The sequence below is a fragment of the Amblyomma maculatum genome, chromosome 6 (assembly GCF_055883805.1).
Source record: "Amblyomma maculatum isolate TAMU_Amacu chromosome 6, ASM5588380v1, whole genome shotgun sequence".
NCBI classification, from domain to species: Eukaryota; Metazoa; Arthropoda; class Arachnida; order Ixodida; family Ixodidae; genus Amblyomma; species Amblyomma maculatum.
The window spans coordinates 22499033-22520372 of NC_139349.1; positions in this window are offsets into that span (position 1 = coordinate 22499033).

The window sequence follows — 21340 nt, forward strand, 5'->3', positions numbered from 1 at the left end:
ATTCTTCGAACTAATTAAAATGAGGCATTATTGGGAACTAGTTTTCTGACTCTACTTATAGCATGCAAGGCATGATGGTCACTTGTGAAATGCCATCAACGAAGCAAACAATGCATACTTTTGCAAAACTTGTTTCAGCATTATGAAGAACGAGGTGTCTACATTGAGGTTTCTGGTTCAGTTCTTGAATTGTTGAAAGGGTGAACGAAATTCCGCAAGCAGCAATTTTGATGAAAGTTGGACCCACACAACAAAATGAGGGAAAAAAGAAAACAATCTGGGGTAAATGCTCGTCGAGTTAGCACGTGCGCCCTTTATTCAAGTCGTACTATATCTTGGTACACTAGACGGCACGTTAACATCTTTTTGCTATTATGCTGGTTTATAATTCCCCAGTTCTGATTAAGAAGAACAAAGTGGCCTGGTCACATCATATATAGCGTAGAGGAAACCACCGGGGCTACTTATTCGATCAAAATAGCTGATATCAACTCAAAAGTAGCCTGATTTGGATTGGAACTGGCACTACAAGCTCACGTGACCACTTGGCACTGCTGCAGCATTTTTCAGAACAAGTGCAAGACAAATCGAAAAGATCGACCTTCAGTTATCTTTCAGCGATTAAATGACAGCATTATTATTTCACATTGGTCAACACCACAAATTAACCTCTATGTTCTTCATAGTTCCAGCTGTTGTTCGCTCCAGGCAGCATGAGATCAAGAGCCGGCAAGTTTTTCTGGAAAGGGAAACCAGCGGATGCTTGCAAAGAGGCAGCAAATTGAAATCGCAGGGAGATGCCTTTGTAGCGCCTCAGATTAACCTGGCTGCCACAAAAATGCAGTGAGGTACGTGCTGTCAGCACCCACTTATAATGTTGGTTCGTATAATCAGTTTGCAAAGCGCCTCGTGCAGGTGACTAATGATTGATTGAAACGCGTTTGTTGACAGCCCTGTCATGCACTTTTGCTGCTGGCATCTGTGCGGGCATCTAGCCCCACCAAAATCTGCCTTAAAGCTTGGCTCTGGCGCCTAAGCCAACAAACTCTCCAAGTTTTGCCCAGATCATAGCGGGAGAATCATTGTCGAGTGGCAGCGGGAGGATCCAGTCGATGTAGCTGGCCGGGCGGATGGCAGTTGGCAAGTGATTAAATCCAAGTGGGCGGGCTACAATTAGCCTTGGACTCAGTAGCCTTGTAGTATGCGTACTCACGGAAAGAAGGGTGAGAGGGCGGGTAAAGGGGCCACATAAAGTAGCTCTATCATAAGTGTGCACGGGAAGAAAGCAAGTTCGAACTTAGCAGTTTTAATTTTACTGGTTGCATATATAAGCGTGCTTTTTCTCACTATTGGCGCTAATCTCAAACGAACTGAAGTTGTGATTGTTAGACGGCAATGCTTCTTTCAGCATTTCTTGACGCGATGCACAATAAAAAAAAAAAAAAAAAAAACAGGGCCACTGTCCAGGGAAGGAACTTTTAAGCGAAGGAGCCCAGTGTTTCGATCAGGTACCGGAGATAGTCTGTGCAAAATGCTACAGTGACACGCGCGCCGCAAAGCAACGAAAATACAAATCAAAGCTCTCTCATGCTCTCCTTCGGGAAGTCAGCTTTCCCGTTACTTGCGCTGGCCCGTCTAGCCGCAGCTATGACGTATTTGTCGAGAACGACGTCCATTGGTCCGTCTCCTGTCTGAGGGTGAAGGATGGGTGCCTACCGCTCGCTGTGCGCTTTTCCCTCGCCACGGCTAGACTGAATCAAGCGGCGCGCGCTCCCTCGCCCGTTTTTTTTTCCGCGCACGCCGAGTGCCACGCCCCACCTCCCGCCAAAAGCGGAGGAGGAAGGGGAATTTGTCTTGCGGAGGCTCGACGACCTCGGGCAGGAGAGTGAAAAACCTTTGCGAGGGAACGAAAGGAGAGAAGTACGACAGAATCGAGTGATTGCGGTGGTTGTAGCTGCGTTATTATTACTCTTTTCAAAAACATTTTGCGGCCTTGCGTTCTGAGGGCGAAGTCTCACAGTCACCGGGGAAGAAAACATTTTTCGACCGGAGGATGGACAGTGGGCCTTTAAACACCTTTCTTCCTTGTATCATTCCGTGATGTTTCGGCCACCAAGCCTTACTTGTATTCAAGGTAGAGGCCCACTTAAGACTGCCTTAAGTGCGGGTATTGTTTGTTTTTTTTATTTCAGCCTTTTCAAAGGGGCAGATTCGTAATGGCAGTCGAAAAAAAAAAAACACTATCGTGTGGTCATACGATATTGCTTATATATGTTATTAAACAACATCATTTTAAGCTGGGTTTGCTATTTTTGCAACAAACTGAAATCAAGAGACGAAGGATGTGTACCTTTCAACCGAAACTCCACGTTTGTAAATCGTGATACAATATCAAGTTGTTTGTAATCCAGAATTCTCATAATCATTTTTTTTTTATGCGAATATTTCGTTTCCGTCCTTACACACGATCTACCCACGTTCTTTGCTGTCGAGTTTTCTGCACTCGCGATGAAGGAGTTGAAAACTATGATGATGCAGTGCTCAAGTTTCGAACTAACCGCTTTACTCTACTTGTTACGAAGAGTGCTGAAGACTCACTAAAAGCAATCCCAATCGCAACGAGATTCTCACAAAGCGCATTTTCTTTAAAGTGTTCAATAATAGGATCAGTTTCCGAATCATGCCGAGCGCTCAGGAGTGGTGCCGCTCTGTTGCACGAAAGGAGTGGTGCCGCTCTTCCCGCGCTCGCTACATTCCACGCCTTTTTTCCCCCGGCGATGACACTATCACTCTCGGCGCACTGGGGAGCTGCACGAATCAACATTTGCAGAGCGGCAGATCAAGCACCCCATGAAACTCGGATGGTGGCGCTTTCGGCCGATTGCTCTGCGGGTGAGGGAAGCGGTGCATCAGACAGGGAAATTAAAAAAGAGAGACGAAAAAGGAAGGCGAAATGGGACTCGCGGGCACACAACCTCGGCGGACCGGCGACGCGGCTATGAGGGCCGTTTCGCGGCGCAGTCGGTTGCTAATTTTAAAACGCAACGCTGTCCCAGGCTCTTTCTTTCTCTCTCTCTCTGCAGTCGGCAGGACAGCATTTCAAGTCTTGAGTTACGTGCGCGAACCCGCGCTCCAAGGCGTTGCGAGCGCGGTTATGCACACAGCAGCGGTAAGCCGGGGTATACCGGTGCCAGGGCCAGATTCGCCACTCGTTTGCTCAACTTAATGACGGTCCTGTTGACTTTTCCGGGGTGTGATGAGACGGCTGCTGCTTCTTCTTCCCTGCGACGGTTTTCCCCGGGAGGGTCGCTCGTGCGCCTTGGCAGCAGGAGCCCAGGGAACAAGTAGTGAGGCACGAGAGCTCTTTGATCAGAGGCAAAAAAAAAGGGGAGTCTCGTGGGAAAACTGGAGAAAAACAACTAAGAGGGTGAGACACGAAGCGAGCCAGAACTCGCGGAGGATGAACAAAAGGGGAAAAATGAAGGGTAAGGGAGGGAGGGGCCTCGACACGACATGGGGAAGATAAGGGAAATAAAGGTCGAGTAAATAAAAGGCGATCGTCCAGGTACGGGAACGGAGAAAGGGAGCGAATAACGGGGATGGACCGGGGGGACGGAAAGGAAAGGGTGCGGGGCCTTTTGAAGGCTCGCTCTCGCAGTGGTGGTGGTGGGGGTGCTGTACTCGCTCAGGCAAGCAGGCTGGCCTTCCTGCCGGAATGAAGATTGGGTCGAGTTACGGGCTCCTCATAAAACTCCCGCCGTCTCCACGGTTCTTGTTTCCAGAGGATGCAGGCTGTGCGGCCCGGGTATCATCTAATCTTCTTTAATTGCATAGGCTCGTCGTCTCTCTACCTTCGGGTCTGTCTTTTGTGACTTGCTCTCTGCCGATGCGCGTGCGCGGGGTTGAAAAGGTGTCGGCACTAAAACTGGCCGCTTTAACTCCGACCCCATTTCCTGGCATTCTCAGCTCTGAGTAGAAAACGTCAAATGTAAACGACAAATAAGAAATTAAAACTTCATGGTTTTATTTTTTTTTGTAAGTTTTCTTCCGACGTTAGAGAGAAGGCACTAACACGTAGCACAGATTTTATTGAGCCTAAAAGCAGGTCACAAACCACCATGTCTTGGATTTTGAAGGAAGAAGGAAGGGCGAATATATTTGTCTTTTAGCGCGATAGTGCTGAAAATCGCGTTGTATAGAAATCTAGCGTTATCGGCGTCAGTGTTGTGAACACAAAATCATGAGCTTGCCTCCGGCAGGTGGTAGTTATGCTATAGTAGTGACGTCATGAAATCTCATGACCTGGCCGAGCTGGAAGAAGCTGCAAACCTAGGCAGCGTCATTGAGATGGGAGGGGGAGACAAGAATCGAATCACGCTACTCCCAAAGTCATGCACAAACTCACCAAGCAAGAAATTCCAATCTTTACATCTATGTCTGGCAGTCTTTCTCATAATGTTAGAGCCTAAGAATCTGTACTTTATCCCAAGCAGAACAAATCGTAGGCCCAAATTGGTACTGTGCTGGCAGTGTACTGTCATATGTAGGACCGGACATGGCCAACACACTACAATACTGGACCGATGGTTTGTACTTCCTGGGTGTATGCTTGAAATACACAGAGACAAAAATTAAAGAACCAGAGATTAAGTATTAATGTTTACGTACACAAACGAGGATCCGAAAGGGGAGCAGGCAAACGGGAGCCTATAACGCTCTCGCGTCAAATACTAAGGGATGGAGCTTGAGCTTGTAGAGCACCGTCAGGAAACAGGACCTGGAGCAGTCAAATATGGACCGAACTAAAGCTTTTATTTTTCTCCTCCACGTACTAACCCCGGAGCCCGAGGGTTCCCGGCACATGGCCCTTGTCCGTTCTTGTTTTTCGACCACTCTCATAGTCCAGAGAGGGCGCTACTACAAGCTCATTGCATCGGCAGAAAGTGTGCGCAGAGACTGTGCGCGAGATGTGTCCAAGAAATTCCGCGGAATTCCGCGTCATATCGGTGCGATTCTGGTATATAGCGACGGATAGTTATAATGATATATAATGATAGTCAGTGATAGGAGAGAGAGAGAGTCTTTTGTCTCTCCTTCTGTAAAAAGAGAGCTCTAACTCACACAGAGAGAGAAATAGAGTGGAAGGGGGTCTTTCTAGAGAAAGAGAGATTTTCTCCTCCTATCTCTCTTGAAAAAGGGAGACTCACTCCTTCTATCTTACCTCCTATTTTTCTTCGTTCCCTCTCTTTCCATCTGATCCTCCCTCCCTCCCCTCCCATTCCTAGTGAGAGAAAGAGCCTCTTTTCTTTCTCTCTCTCTCGGAATCGGGTGTTCCGAGGATGGCAGCAAGGCGGCCAAAATGCTTTCCCCTTGCTGCACGTAAGATGACTTAAGTGCGCCCTTGAAAATTTGTTACATGCACTCCGTACATCTAATAGTCACATACAAGTAAGCGTGATTTCTAATTACTTTCAATCTACGCTTTTACCCTGTTCGCTGCCCGTCAGCGTCCTTTCCGAACAGTGTCCGCGTATAAAGCTGCAGTTTTCACAGAAACCTAATATTAAAGAAAAACTATACCTAGTCTGGGGTTCCAAACAGAGACCAAACCCTCTTCTAGCAGTTGATGGGTCAACAAAGCCAATGAGGACAGCTACCAGACAGTACGGCAAGGGCGCATTGACAAAACGACTCGAGGCGGGAACAAACGGCGAAACCCTCAAATCTCGCTTAATTTTTTATTCTTGCGCGGCAAGCTACGACTGGCCGTTTTTCGGCAAAAATCTCGAATAAATGACCGAATAGTTTCTGGGTGGAGTTTTAAGATTGGTGTTTTGATATGGTGTGCGAAACAGTGATCCAGATTCACGACCGCCAGGATAAAAAATGAAGATACACATGCAGAGTGCTATCTGTAACTGCTGAATAACTGCATGACAACCGATAATCTGGATTCAACCCCTTGTATTTGTTATTTACGTTTGTTATTGTCCATCACGTTGTCCAAGGAAACCTAGATAGCATATATTCTCTTCAGCCTGTGAGAGAAGTAAAGGGCATTTTGTAACAGCACATAAATATATAGACCCATTTTTCAAATTCCTGGCCTCAATATATCGCAAAGCTTCGGTTTTTTGCATTAGCGAGTACCATAGACGTCCTTAGACTTTTGTTCTGTCTGATGTAAACACACACACACACACACACACACACACACACACACACACACACACACACACACACACACACACACACACACACACACACACACACACACACACACACACACACACACACACACACACACACACACACACACACACACACACACACACACACACACACACACACACACACACACACACACACACACACACACACACACACACACACACACACACACACACACACACACACACACACACACACACACACACACACACACACACACACACACACACACACACACACACACACACACACACACACACACACACACACACACACACACACACACACACACACACACACACACACACACACACACACACACACACACACACACACACACACACACACACACACACACACACACACACACACACACACACACACACACACACACACACACACACACACACACACACACACACACACACACACACACACACACACACACACACACACACACACACACACACACACACACACACACACACACACACACACACACACACACACACACACACACACACACACACACACACACACACACACACACACACACACACACACACACACACACACACACACACACACACACACACACACACACACACACACACACACACACACACACACACACACACACACACACACACACACACACACACACACACACACACACACACACACACACACACACACACACACACACACACACACACACACACACACACACACACACACACACACACACACACACACACACACACACACACACACACACACACACACACACACACACACACACACACACACACACACACACACACACACACACACACACACACACACACACACACACACACACACACACACACACACACACACACACACACACACACACACACACACACACACACACACACACACACACACACACACACACACACACACACACACACACACACACACACACACACACACACACACACACACACACACACACACACACACACACACACACACACACACACACACACACACACACACACACACACACACACACACACACACACACACACACACACACACACACACACACACACACACACACACACACACACACACACACACACACACACACACACAAAATATAAATTCGAGCCTGCTTGTTTCGTAGAAACATGTCTGCAGGTCGTCGACAGACGGGAGTTCTGCGGAAACGAGCCGGTTACATTTACAGGGATTCCGTACGTGACGTGACCAAAAGAAATCTAGACGAGCTGCCACTTACTCGGATTCCGTGCTGCCAAAGCCATCGAGTTGTTTGAGCACGGCTAAACTAAACTTAGTCATCGGTCATGCCTCTTTGCCCGTGATAGAGCTCTGCTCACTTTTTTTTTTCCAGTTTTTGCATATAAGCAGACTTTCAGCCGTGGACATTAACTGTGAAATAAAAATGTAGTTTTCGCAAAAAATTGAGTTTAAGACGTTAATTGATGACAGAAACCAATCCTGATAAACATCAATAACACGTGTGGACCTATAGTGTATATTGTTTTTATTTCGCTAAACAAATGAAGAAAGGTAAAGAAAGGGATAGGGAGACGTCATGCATTGTGGGTTCATAATGTGCTAATCTTTGTTTTTGTAATAACGCCTTTATTTGCACTCTCTAATGTCGCGGACTGTACACCGTGAGATAAAATGTAATTTCAACTTTTCTTTTCCTAAGAAGGCTACTAGTGTTCATTCGAAGCAGTGCTTATAGCCCTGACTGCAGTATTAATCGCAGACCAGAATAAACGGAAGGCTAGACCATTCCGATCGATATATTTATAGAGATATCACATAAAATTGCAGAGTTATCTTATATTTATTGCCAAAAATTACCCTCAGTCTTAATTACTCGATGCCAGCTCGGAACGTTCGTTGAAATCGTGATAAAAGCATTGGAAGGTTGGATCATACTCATCAGTATGCTGATAAAACTGCCCCGCCTTGGTGATGTGGTGGTTAGGGGCTTGACTGCTGTGCTCAAAAGTGCGGGATCGAATCCCGGCCGCGGGAGCCGATTTTCAATTGTGGTTAAAAGAAAAGCACCTGTGTGCTACGCAATCGATGTCAGCGCCCGTTATACAACTCCAGGTGGTCGAAAGTTTTGGCGCCCTTTACTAAGGCGTCCCTTAATGCATCAATTGTTTTGAGACGTGGAATCCCATAAACAAAACCAACCCGCTTATAAAATTATCATACCTTACTGCAGAGTTAGCTCGAAATTATAAGCTACCTACAAGAAGTCTGGACTTGCGGAGATCTAATACTGTTAATACTAACACTACTTTAATACTGTCCCACTGGCCAGAAATTGCACGTGATCTCATATGCTGTCACCAGCATCCCTCCAAAAGATACCAGAGGCGATTCACCACTGCAAACCAAGAAAACATGCGTCTGAGGTAAACTTGCTTTACGAGATTCTTGGTGCATACGCCGAAACTAAGATAACTGTAACGGTTACAGCGTACGGGTACGATCTTGCGTGTGAACGAGTGGGAGCAAGAAAAATAAATAAAAAAAAGAACAAGCAGACTGGTGAATCCGGGTAAGAACCTGTGAAGCTTTGTTCACCATTAAAGGAAAGAAAAGATTGCTAAAGAAAGGTCGTCAACATATGAAAAGAAAAGAAAAAAAAAGGAAGGAAGCAAGAGAACAAGGCTATTCTTACTCTGTTTAAACTGAACGAAGTATCTCTGATGCTCACACTATGCACACTAAAAAAAAAAAACAGATGAGAACGCGTTAGACTTCACGCGTGTGACAGACACACGATGTTGTGTTCCGGTGCCCTATTCGGTCGTTACGGGTTGCAAATGAGAGCGGTGCCCAGAAAATTCTTAAAGACACGGAGTCGCTGTCCACACGCACTCAACGTCCCAGGAGCTCAACCACCATTGACATCATCATCATTGCAAATACGTCCCCTGAACGACTACGGCATCGCCCATCCACATTCAGAGGCCAACCCGTGTCCGCTAGCTTCCCTGTCTCATCCGTCGAACAGGTTCCCGGCTTCATCTTGCTAAGTTTGTCTTCTCTTGATACCTACTCGTCACCTCGTCACAACACCTTCGGCTACCGCATGCTCGAACGCCATAACTTGCCCATATAAGGTTCTTATTGTTCTCAGGTAAGATAAAATGTCACGTCCTAGCCAGAGGACGAGACGATGACAGCGGCCGCAGGTCAGCAGGGCAGCAGCAGGAACCAGCGCGATGGCGGGGATACACAAAACACCGAAAGGATCGTCCGCATCAGCGTTTCTTTCTTCACTTAATACTCACACTTCCCGTGCGAATACCTTGCACTTGAATACCTGTGCAGCACAGAAAAAATTATTTCAAATTTAAAGTTCATTTAAAGAATACACACAGTAATATAAATATATTTTATATTACTGAAAGAGTTCCCAGAGAACAGATTGCAGGATGACTTCTTAAGACATGACAAAAATAATATTTGCTAGCGACAACAATAGTAAGCTAGACAGCACCTAGACTAAAAGAATAAGGTATTATTTGGCCAAAATCACAAAATAATGAGAAAAACACGAAACAATTTCACATAAAGGTAAAATACAAACAATTAAAGATATAAGTATTAAGGTGGCGTTTTAACGGCGACAAAACGATACATAATTGATATAATTCGGCAATGAATTCCAAAGTTCGAAAAAAGAAACAATCTGACCCTTTGCTTGCCATAGTTAGTGCGAACTTTGGGCAGTAAAATGTTTCATGCATTAAGCGGGAGTCCAGTAAGTTCTCGATGCATTCAGTTTGGATGTTATACCCACGTGGCGCCGATGCGTGCAAGTGTAATGGCATTAGCTTAGCTGCCATTGGCAACCGGTCATATTTTCCGCACGTGAAATGCATACTTTCATTCCCACTTCCCACTGAGAAGGGCATGAAACTTCGCTAAGCATATCTAATCACGTAGCCAAATGTTCTTTCATAGCTTTTAATCAGACGAGGCGGCTTTGGTATATTTTTTTAAAAATATTTTGTGGCATTTTTCACGGGCGCTCTTGGAATGTGTATAAATACGCGAATACGTGGCTACTTTTTCGACTTCAAAGTTAAGAACAATGATCTTTCTTTTGCAAGATAACTTTGACATTGGAAAGCATCGGAAAGCATTTGGAAAGCATCGATATGAGCACTGTTAACAATATGGCAAGATATCTGACTGCCTTTCAGCTGTATCATCCTTGAGATTTAAGCAATATTTGCAATAAATCAGGACGTGTATCTTCAACTGGGAAACTGACGGTAATAACAAAGCAAATGCAATAAGCCTTTCGTTTTTTTCTTCCCAGTACTGTGGCACTCGTGCTTAGGGTATTTTTAGTCAGGAAATAAACGTGCAGCCTACCATGGAAACGAGTTAGAAGCAGTAGATTCTGGTGACCCTTGAGCTCGACTTCTAGAGTTCCTAACCTCTGCCTGTGCAAGCGACGTGAAAGTTGACGCGTCGAAAAAAAAAAATACTTGAGCGAGTTTACGGCGCAGAGCATCGCAGCTAGAGGTCCATCACGCATGGAACGAGCGACAGCCTCAAATTGTCAGACCTAGGGGAATGCTTCGAAAAATGTCCGGTATAGAAAGAGAAGGTGGCAGCTTCTTGAGAAAGGAATTTAAATGGGCTGGGGAGACTTCGCGCGAGCCGCTATGGCTCAGTATTCAGCATTTCAGTCGCCATATATCACTTCAAGCTTGAGCCGCGGCAAAGAAACTCTTGTGGTGATACCAGAAAGTTGGGCTTCATTAGCGCGAGAGTCCTGAGACGAAGCTGAAACGAGGAAGCTTTTGAACATTCTCTCGAAGAACTATGTGTCGGGACACGGAGTTAACAGGAAAGTTTGTAAAAGCTCGACATTCACCCTTCAGAGTGGACAGATGTATGTGGTTAGGAAAAGTGCAGCTTCCACTGACCTTTAACGCACTTATGTTTATAGCTAACGACAGAATTCAACGAAAGTAATCGCTATATGGCCTTCGCATGTACGCATGCTAATCGGCTTTGTTCTCCGTGGCTGTTATGTACGAAGAAAAGGGCAGAAGCTGAGGCTAACGTAGTGTGAAGCGCCGGGTATAACCCCGAGTTCTTTGCAACTTGTCAGGAGAAGCGTTTTCTTGAAGCTTTTTTTTTTTTTTTTTTGTTCAGCATATTTTATTCGGATTAGCATCTAAAGTTCTTCAAAAGTAGTTAGCGTTTTCATGTGCAATCAAGTTCTGTACTTTTTCCATTGAGGAAGTCTCGCTGTTAGTCTCCTATCCTTATTTCCAGCTCCGCGCTCGACGACATACACACATCGCATGATAAGCGCCACTTCTGTTGCTTCCCTTCTCCTGTCATGTCGATAATGTTGCCGTGAAACGAGCAGATATCTTGCTTTTTTGCCATCCTGCGCTTTACTCGGAATCCTCACTCAATACACTTGCGTCACTTACGGCCGTATTGACCGCGCACTTTGTCCACTCCACAGATAGGCATGCAGTGAACGTCTACGAATCTGAACAAATAATGTTCGGAGGCACCATCAGCGACGCGTTGAGAAACGTTCGCTGCTTTTGAGCATGCTATTTCGAAAACTCACGGTAAAGTCGATCGGAGCACTGCGAAACATTATCGTCCTTTCGCCGTTGTGCTGCCATGAAGTTTCACAGAGGTCACGCCTCAGCGCACAAAATGGCTCGTGGAGCTGCGTCGAACAGGAGACTGCGGTATCTCGTTCGCCGCGGTCTCGCTACATGCTTTCAGGAACAGTTCGAGTTTGCTAGGCAGTCGACCGCATCGCAAATAGAAACTGCTCAAAAGCACGTGTAGGTCATAGATCAATCGTTCAAATTTCGAGTTGTGCAACTGGAACTCAAAGCTAGGTCTTGTTGAGCTGCTTTTAGGTGTAAAACCTTGCGATGAGTTCGCATGTGCTGACCTAGATGATCGGACTAGTAAGTTACAAAGTTGTAAATTTTGCTAAATAACACGTTGCAGAATGGAGGATATCAAAAGCCGGTTGTAAGTGACCTTCTTACGACAACTTGAATGTGAATAAATGTGTTTTGCTGGAATAGTATGATGAAGTGTTTCGAGCCTAGTGCCATACATTTCACCAATTTTCTTATCTTGATTTACATCTATCTAACCAACCGACATTGCTATGACAACAACCAAGCCAATGTTTACGGGCTGCAGACGTCCTTAAAAGCCTAATTGCGCGTAATAGCCGTCAATATGTCTCGTTGAAGTTTCAATTTTTTTTCGTCATCTGTACATTCAAAGGCATATGATTTGTTCCTGTCACGCTTGGGTACGAGGTTTTGGTCCTCGTTCCCCCCCCCCCCCCCCGTCCCAGAAATAAAAAGACAAAAAAAGAAATAGATCTCTTATATAATTGCTGGCTACGTTTCTCGCGCTTTCTATAGACAAAAAAAAAAAAAAATGAAGGGTTGCGCTGCGAATTGCTTGTGACAAATACATGTGTTGAAAATCTCTTCATAGCAATGATGCCTTAAACGCCTCTACACACATTTGCCAGCGAGTATCCGGCTGATAAAATTCTTATTCGATGCAGTTTTCTTAACTACACGCTGATGCGCGTATCACGAATTGTCACAATGTTGAAGAAAATAGAGGAAAAAACTAAACTAAGCAATCGCACAAAACGTTTCGTACTCCACAACCAGAGATTGTGCTAGGAGGCCTCATTGAAGGCGGCTGAAATAAATTTTGCTGAAAATGTTTAACATCAACTTACCAATAATAGCTTCGCCCCGGTCTTCACTACATTTCTGCACTATGGGTGCTGCAAGGAAGATTTCAGCTAAATTTATATTTATGTCGGCTTGTTGCAAGGTTACATGCAACCACCCATTTAAAAGTTCGAAAGTACATTTCACAGCATTTATGCCACTACTCTGATACAGCCTTGCGCATATACAGAGAATGCGCAACCGATTGCAATATAAATTATACATCTGCTACGTAACTGATTATGTGGACAGTTGCAGATCCTGAACGGTAACTGAATAGTTACAGGACAGTAACTGATTACTATTATACTACTTCTTCGAACATTATACCCATAACAGAAACTTGCTCAAACTGCAATACACTATTGCGGCTTCATTGAAATGTTTTTATACGCTGTTAATTTTCAACCGGAGTTGTTTTTAAAAGTTGTCGTCCTTGTTTTGGACCGTTTCGTTGTGAAAACTCTCTCAGTGTAAGCGCGCTGGAGGGAATGGCGTTTTTATACAATAAGAACACCGTGCGTGATGCTTCGATGCCAGATTGCACGTCCGCTACGAAGCACCGCGCTTCGTGGCAGGTGGTGAACTAAGTTGTGCGGGTAAGGCCGCTGAACACATATAAAAAGTGTCTGTAGATTTTTTTTTCGGGAACATCAGGTGTGGCTTCTGCTGAAGAACCATGGCAAGGTCAGTGAAGTTCATCGGCGAAAAGTCGGTGGAGCTGCTGGCGTCATCGTGACATGATAGACAGCCATATGCACGGTTATGCGGAGGAACAAATTGATACGATCAGATTGTCACGAACGCTTCGCCCTAGTAGGCTTTTCAGCAAAAGAGCAATTCGATTACCAGTAATCGATTGGAGAAAAATAAATGAGTTACTCAACATTTTACTGTTTGAAAAAGTAATAATTTGATTGCGCATTTGCACGAAAATATAATTCGTTGGAAGTAATTGATTATGTCTAATTGTGCTGTGATGTACCACTACAGACAATAATAAACGGAGTACGCTATTTCCTTCTAAATGTTTTCGCGCATAGTGTAATTGAAACTGGAAGTTGTGGTATATGCAAACTGGTAGTAGTTGCCATTGCCCTTTCACTTGGACAAATATTGTTTTCTTATCTCTAGTGCAGAAGGCGTGATTTTAATTAAAATTTGAAAACGTGCGCCGTTTACTTATGTCCGCACCTGTACGTTAGAAAATTCTGTCTCTCTAGGTAGTCTGGCCTGCGATGGGGTGAGGCATTTTATAGGGCTAAGCGGGACATGCCGCACCCTTTAGCAGAATAAAAGGAGTCGCTTGGCCGAGTATTACGTCTTCCTCCTGACACAGGAACAGGTAGCTTTTCTGGTATATAGGTGAGATCCTAGTACAGTGACGTCAGCCGCACTTCTGGAAACGTTACAAGTTACGCCGCGAAATCTAAAAAAAAAAGCAAAAGCTCATTAAAGAAGATTATTACTCTACTTTAGTCATCCCTGCCCGTAAAGACACTGTGTTGGCACCAGTTTTTATATTTACATAAACCCAATTTTGTCTGCACTGCTACAAAGAAGACATACACATACATACATACCAAAAGAGTACATTTAACTAGGATGAAGAGAATGGTGTAAAGACGTTTTAAGTGCCCCTGAATGGGGCTTAAAGGGCAACTCCGGGTTTTTTTTTGACATTCGAATATTCTAATAAACATTTTACTGTAGACTCTCCTCTCCGTCCTGACGCATTCTGCAAAATTTGGGCGCCGTACGATAATCCGTTCGCGCGCAACACGACTTTAAAATATGTTGTTTCCATGGCTTAAGTTGAGATTATTTCTGCCGGCAACACTGAGTTTCTGACGTCACAAACAGTATGCCGGCGTTACTGTCCACTTCCCGCATGATTATGAAATTGTGAGGCTTATATTGAACTACCTCAGACATTTTATGCAATGCTTCATGATTTCCGCACTTTATTTTCACCATCCAACGCACGTACGAGTGTTTCTTTAATACTGAGTGTGACGTCACCATTTCGTCACCTGGGACGTCGTTTCTGGCCGTGAAAGCAGTGTCGGTTTTGATTTGCTGTTTTTTCTTTTTAAAAATACTTCTAATTGGACTTTCGAAAAACGGTTTTTTTGTGTTCTTGTCAGGACGGTGCCGAGGAATGTAATTCAACCAAAAACCCAGAATGATGGAAAAACAACCGGAGTTGACCTTTAATGGCCTCGATTGTTCACTGCGGCTTGCATGCTGTACAAGTTCCACATCTTTCTTTTCACGAAGTTACGATATCCGTTCTTTTGTGTCTAACAGTAACAGGTAAATCATGAACTGTGCCCAAATTTGCGGCGGCTGCTATCTCATTTCAAGATTGTTCGCGATCGCTGCCGCTTATTATTAGATAATCATTTACTACTATTTGGTGAAAGAGAAAAATACCATTTTTCACGCAGCTTTTATAGATATTGAACTGGTCTGCCATGAACCTGTGTCCTACACAACTTGCCAGTTTCTACAAGATTTTGGCCTTTTTTTTTTCTCCACTGGAAGAGGTAATCCTATACAGTGCCATTTGGGAGACATAACTGTCATCACGAAAGTGACTAGTTTGCTGAACAATACACTGCTCGTACTGAAGTTTTATTTCCAGTCACTATCGGGGAACTCAGTTGCGGAGATAATGTGTCACCAGTTCCCGGAAAGCCTCTTCTTCCACGCGGTTTCTTTATTCAATTCAATTTGTTGTAGATTGGCGGCGGGATGCGGGAGCCCATTACTAAAATAATGTAAAATTTCTTACGCCTTGGGGGGGGAGGGGGGGGGGGGGGGGTTGTTGGCTCCGGCGTTGCTGCAATATCACATCAGTTGGCTTTTTACTCACACGTGTGATAATAACTGTCACAAGTGTTTTTCTAACTACGTGGCAGCAACAGAAGGCAAAAGATGGCAGGGAAAGATATCGTAAATCAATAAACGTCAAATTAATCTAATATAGTGGTTTACGATTTGTGGAGTTTAATGTCCCAAATCGGCTCAGGCTAAGAGAAACGAGGTATATTCTTGGGTTCTGGATAATTTAACGCGCCGTGACGTCGTAAAGTAAACGGGCGTCTTGTGTTCAGTCTTCAGTTAAACGCGGCTGCTACACGGAAATTGAACCCCGGTCTCCTGGCTCAGTGATCAAAGAAAGCGATGGGACAGGAATAAAATAAAAATGCGTAGTCGCACGTACTTGTGAAGCAAGAAAATATCTATGGGCAACAGCTTAAAACTCATCTTTCCAGTGACTCACAAGAAGCGCGAATCCAAGTCGCTCTTCTTGCATCATCATCATCATCATCATCATCATCATCATCATCATCATCATCATCATCATCATCATCATCATCATCTTGACTATACCCACTGCAGTGCGAAGGCCTCTCCCATATTTCTCCAATTAACCCGGTTCTGTGCTAGCTGCATCCACTTGACCCTTCGAACTTCTTAACCTCATCCGCCACCCAACTTTCTGCCGCCCCCTGCTACGCTTCCTTCCATTGGAATCCAGTTTGCTACCCTAAGCGACCATCGATTATCCTCTCTTCGCACTACATGTCCTGCTCATGCCCATTTCGTCTTCTTAATTCCAACTAGAATGTCAGTAACTTGAGTTATTTCTCTGACCCACTCTGCACGCTTCCTATCTATTAATGTTACCCCTACTATTTTTTGTTCCATAGCCCTCTGAGTTGTCCTCAGCTTAAGTAGAACCCTCTTGGTTAGCCTCCACTTTTCAGGTCCATGGGTGAGCAATACACTACCCTATTAAAGTCATTTTATTGTAGTTCGGTGAGTGCTAACTGTATGTTTTAACCTTGAAAACAAGCCTGCCAAGGTTGTCGATCGAGCTCTTCGCTCCTTTGATGACGTGTAGACAAGCTTCTCGCTAAGCTATGCTCATCCGACGGGGAAGCTGCTGATGCTGTATACGAGCGAACGTTCGGAGAATGATATGAAAGTTCGCCCACACAGACAAAAGTAGTTGGAAGTGCAAACACAATTTTGGATTTAAAAAACATCTTTTATAAAATCTGAAGCGTGACCTGAAAATCAGCAAAGTACCAGGCAGCCCTCGACGAACCGAGCAAAAATCATGGAAAGAGAAAAATGCCGGAAAACAGATTGTGTTTGATGCTATGCTCTGCTTTCGATATACTACACCATGCGCCGCCACCACCGGGCCAGCGGTAATGCGCTATATATAATTGCTGGCACATTGCATTACCGTGATGCGTTACGAAATGGGATGCGGTACTGTCACCTTTATGTAAATACAGCTATTGAAAGAGCCTATTACCTTAGACGAAGTCAAATCTGACATTTCTGCTTTACCTTGTGAGAAGCCTCCCAGCTCGGATTATCTTAACATTGAGATATATACGACGTCTATGCCTTGCTTAATGCTTTGAATGCAGTTTATGAAAGGGATTTCTACCTCTTACATTTAATGCAGGATATCTTCATCGTCATAACGCACTCGCTGCATTGCAAATACCTGTCTTGTGCCAGATGCAGACGCCTAATTCCTTCTAAATTCCTTATCTCATCCGCCTCTAATCTTTACATAACGTCCTTCATTGTGGGGATGATATTATCTACTTTACCGAGAACTATGGTTGTTGTGCAGCCACTGCTAGAACGAGTACTTTCACATGGGTATGTGTGTCCATGGTTTATCTACACACAGGCTTCGCAAGGCCTACACGACTTCCAAGGTTTCAACTGAATCAATATAGGCTGTATACAGGGTGTCCTAGCTAAGATCGACATAGATTTTACAGCTCTCAAGATCTATTCCTGAATGAAATCAAGCTACGGTTGTTGGGGGTTATGTAAAGTACCCAATGGTATTTTTTTGTGTTCCACCTGCTAGAACAATTAGTCGACGTTAACGAAAGGCCTATTTATATATCGCTCTAAACGCTGAGGTGTGAATAGGAAAGTAGCCTAGCGCCAAAAAAATAGTGAGACTCAGGTGTTTTCGACGAGTTATCCTTAGTGTAACCCTTTTTATTCCTCAAAAAAAGAAGAGAAAATGAAAATCTGCGTAATTTAAAAAAAAAATACCACGTGAGAGGGGGTTCCGTATACCTGTATGAGCCGTGATTACAGTGATCTCATCCGCGACTTGGTAAAACGCCGGCGAATTCACCCCATCTGCATTTCTCATGACAGAGCTTCGGTTTGCTGCCGTTAGCGGGATAAGCGTCATCGGTTGCTGACAGCAAACTTGCAAGAATGCCTAGGTCTGTGCTTCGTAGTCCGAACTCCTTGCATATGGTTTAGTTAGTATGTTCTACGTATTTCCATATTATTTGGCTTGGTAGCGTGAAGATGAAAAAGTGTAGGGGGGTCCTTCGCAACATTTAGTAGCTTACAACTCCATGCTAAAGACCACGTGCGCGAAAATACAGGCACAAAATTATTGATCATGCAAGTTGTAAAGTGCATGTGCACCAGCGAGGTCCTGAAGGGGAGCCTTGGAGGGGAGTCGTTGAGAGATTGCGTTATATCCATTCAGGTGGAGCTCGAGTGTCTCCTATATTTTTCAAGCCATTGACGTCTCCTTTATTATGCACTAAGATAATGTTAAAGTCGCCCAAGATTTCGGAACGGTCGAAGTGAGGAGGCCGATTTTTACGGCACGACCTTTGCACTGTCCTTCCAGAGATCCGCTATTATCTGACTATCTCCAGCTGTTATCACATTGTACACTCTATGTGCCCAATGCCGTGTATTGTGGCAGAGTTACAGCCCAAATCTTATTTCATTTTTGGTTTCTCCACTAGGGCTCTCCCGTATCTCCTTGAGCCAATTTTTCCGTTTACTAGAAAAGGCATCTGGGATAAGTAAATTATTTCATTCGACGAACTCTGCTCTTCATATAGAAGGTGGTGACCAAATCTTGTTCGTGGTGAGGGGGTGGATTAGCGACTAGGGCCTACGGTATCAGGCCAGACCCCAGGCTTGGGTAAGTCCTTTGATAAACGGATTTATTAAGGCGAATACCGAAGTTTCTTACCACATGAGGTGCTCTGATGTCGCCACAAGCTGTGAACAGCATGTATGCACAGAGCGTGTCCACATTTTGCTGTAAATTAATAAGCGAAAAAATCGCGTCACCATTCGACTGTGTTCTAGCCTAGCGCCCTAATGACTACTCTATGCCATATACAACCGTGTGCATAATTTTTCTTGTCTCGCGTAAGATAAAAGCAAAAGATTTAGAAAAGATAATAAAGTGAAGTACGCAAGTGAAAAAAAAAAGGAAATTAACGAAGAAACTAAAATAAATAACCTTTAAAAAAAAAGAACTAAAGTATGATAGACCGAAAGATAAAGCAAACAAATAACACACATCGACAAAATGTACATTAAACTTGAACACGTTGGAAAAGCAACGAAACGAAGAATGAACTTGTATTACCACCTGTGTCACCAGTGGTAACAATTGTTGCTGCTATTTACACGGGGCACTATTTCCTGTCTGTCGCGCTGTTGTTATGGGTCACCAAGGGTGTCCTTGGCACAAAGCAGCGCAACCAATTCAATGACATTTTCGCGCGTATCAATAGCCCTGACCGGGAAAAGTTGGTGCTTGGGATTATAAGTAACCGGTGTGAAGTTTCACATGCTTTGGATGGTTTCGTAAGCCTCAGCTGCTTTAGTCGATTCGGGTTGGCGCTGCAGCTTCATAATTCTATTAATTCGCTAGAATTACTGGTCCCCTCTGCATGCTTCCTAACTCTTAATGTTACATCTACCATTTTCCGTTATATAGTTCTCTGTGTTGTCCTCAACTTAAGTAGAATTCTTTTCTTTAACCTCCATGTTTCAACCCCATAGGGGAGTACTGGTAAAATGAAACATTATCTTCCACTTAGACGATACTAGTAAGCTGCCAGCCATAATCCGCGAGTACTTGCCAAATTTGCTCCTCCCAAACTTATTCACCTAGTTATTTTTCTTTCATGATCCGAATCTGCGATTAGTACTTGTTCTGAGTAGACATATCTGCCTACCAGTTCCAGTGCTTCGCTACCTATGGTAAACTGCAGTTCATTTCGGGGGTTGTTGAACATTACCTTAATCATCTGAATATTAATATTTAGGTCTACCTTTCTGCTTTCCGTAAGTCATCATTCAGTTTGCGTGCAGAGTAGGTCAGAGAAATAACTCGAGCCAGTGGCATTCTAATGCAAACCAAGAAGTAGAAATGAGCACTGGCAGGACATGCAGTGCGACGAAAGGATAACCGAAGGTCACTTAGGATAGCAAATTGGATTCCAAATGAAGGAAAACGTAGCAGCGGGTGGCAGAAAGTTAGGCGGGCGTGTCAGGTTGAAAAGTTCGTAGAGTGGAATCAGCTAGCACAGGACCGCGTTAGTTGGAGGAATATGGGTTCACCATGCAGTGGGTGCAGTCCGGTTGGTGATGATGATGAGTACTGGCTGTGGTGAGGAATTTAGTGATGCGCCTGTCCGAACGCCTCCTCCCCCCTTTTCTCTCTTTCACCCAAGAAAACAGCCCAGGATTTTTTCTTGCGAAGGGAGTACGGATTCCCGTAGCCACAGCCGGCGGCGGTGCCATGCCACTTGAAGCACAGAGTTGAACCTAGTTTGTCTGCTTTAATGAGTGATAGAAATGCGAAATAACTTGATACAAAGGCGATAGGAAGTTATAAAATGGGTGTTCAGACGTTGTCAGAAACTGACCTAGAAATAATGAGATTGATAAGGTGCGGATAGAAGTATTTTGTTGTCATAGCAGCCAAAATGCCTGACGAGATGGAGACGCTGTCGAATTAATATTTATTAATCATGAGATGCTTCTAGCTCTCGTTGACGGTGACCTTGAGGGAACGTCGAAATAATGGCTGATTTAAATCGCAGAACCAGCACGTACCGCACGTTCCGTGACAAAGCGTCGGAATCCGACGGAGAACCGACGTCCCGACTTTGCGTTTGGTACACGCGTGCTCCTGCTAGTGCAAGGTGCGCTGGCTAACTAAAGGGGATATGCTCATCATTCCTCGCGCTTCGTTCACGCATTTTGTCTGTTTCCAAACCTGGAACGTATGTAGTTTGCTCCCGCTGCTTCTTGAGATGGAGTTGACATCAACTGTCAACGCGATTACTGGTCGCACGCCGCTTTCTGTACCCTTAATGGCAGCAAAAAGCTCTTGCCCTTTCTTTTTCTTTTTTTTTAGGGTTGGTATTTAAAAACTGTTATCAGGCAGCCTCAGTTTATAGAGAGCT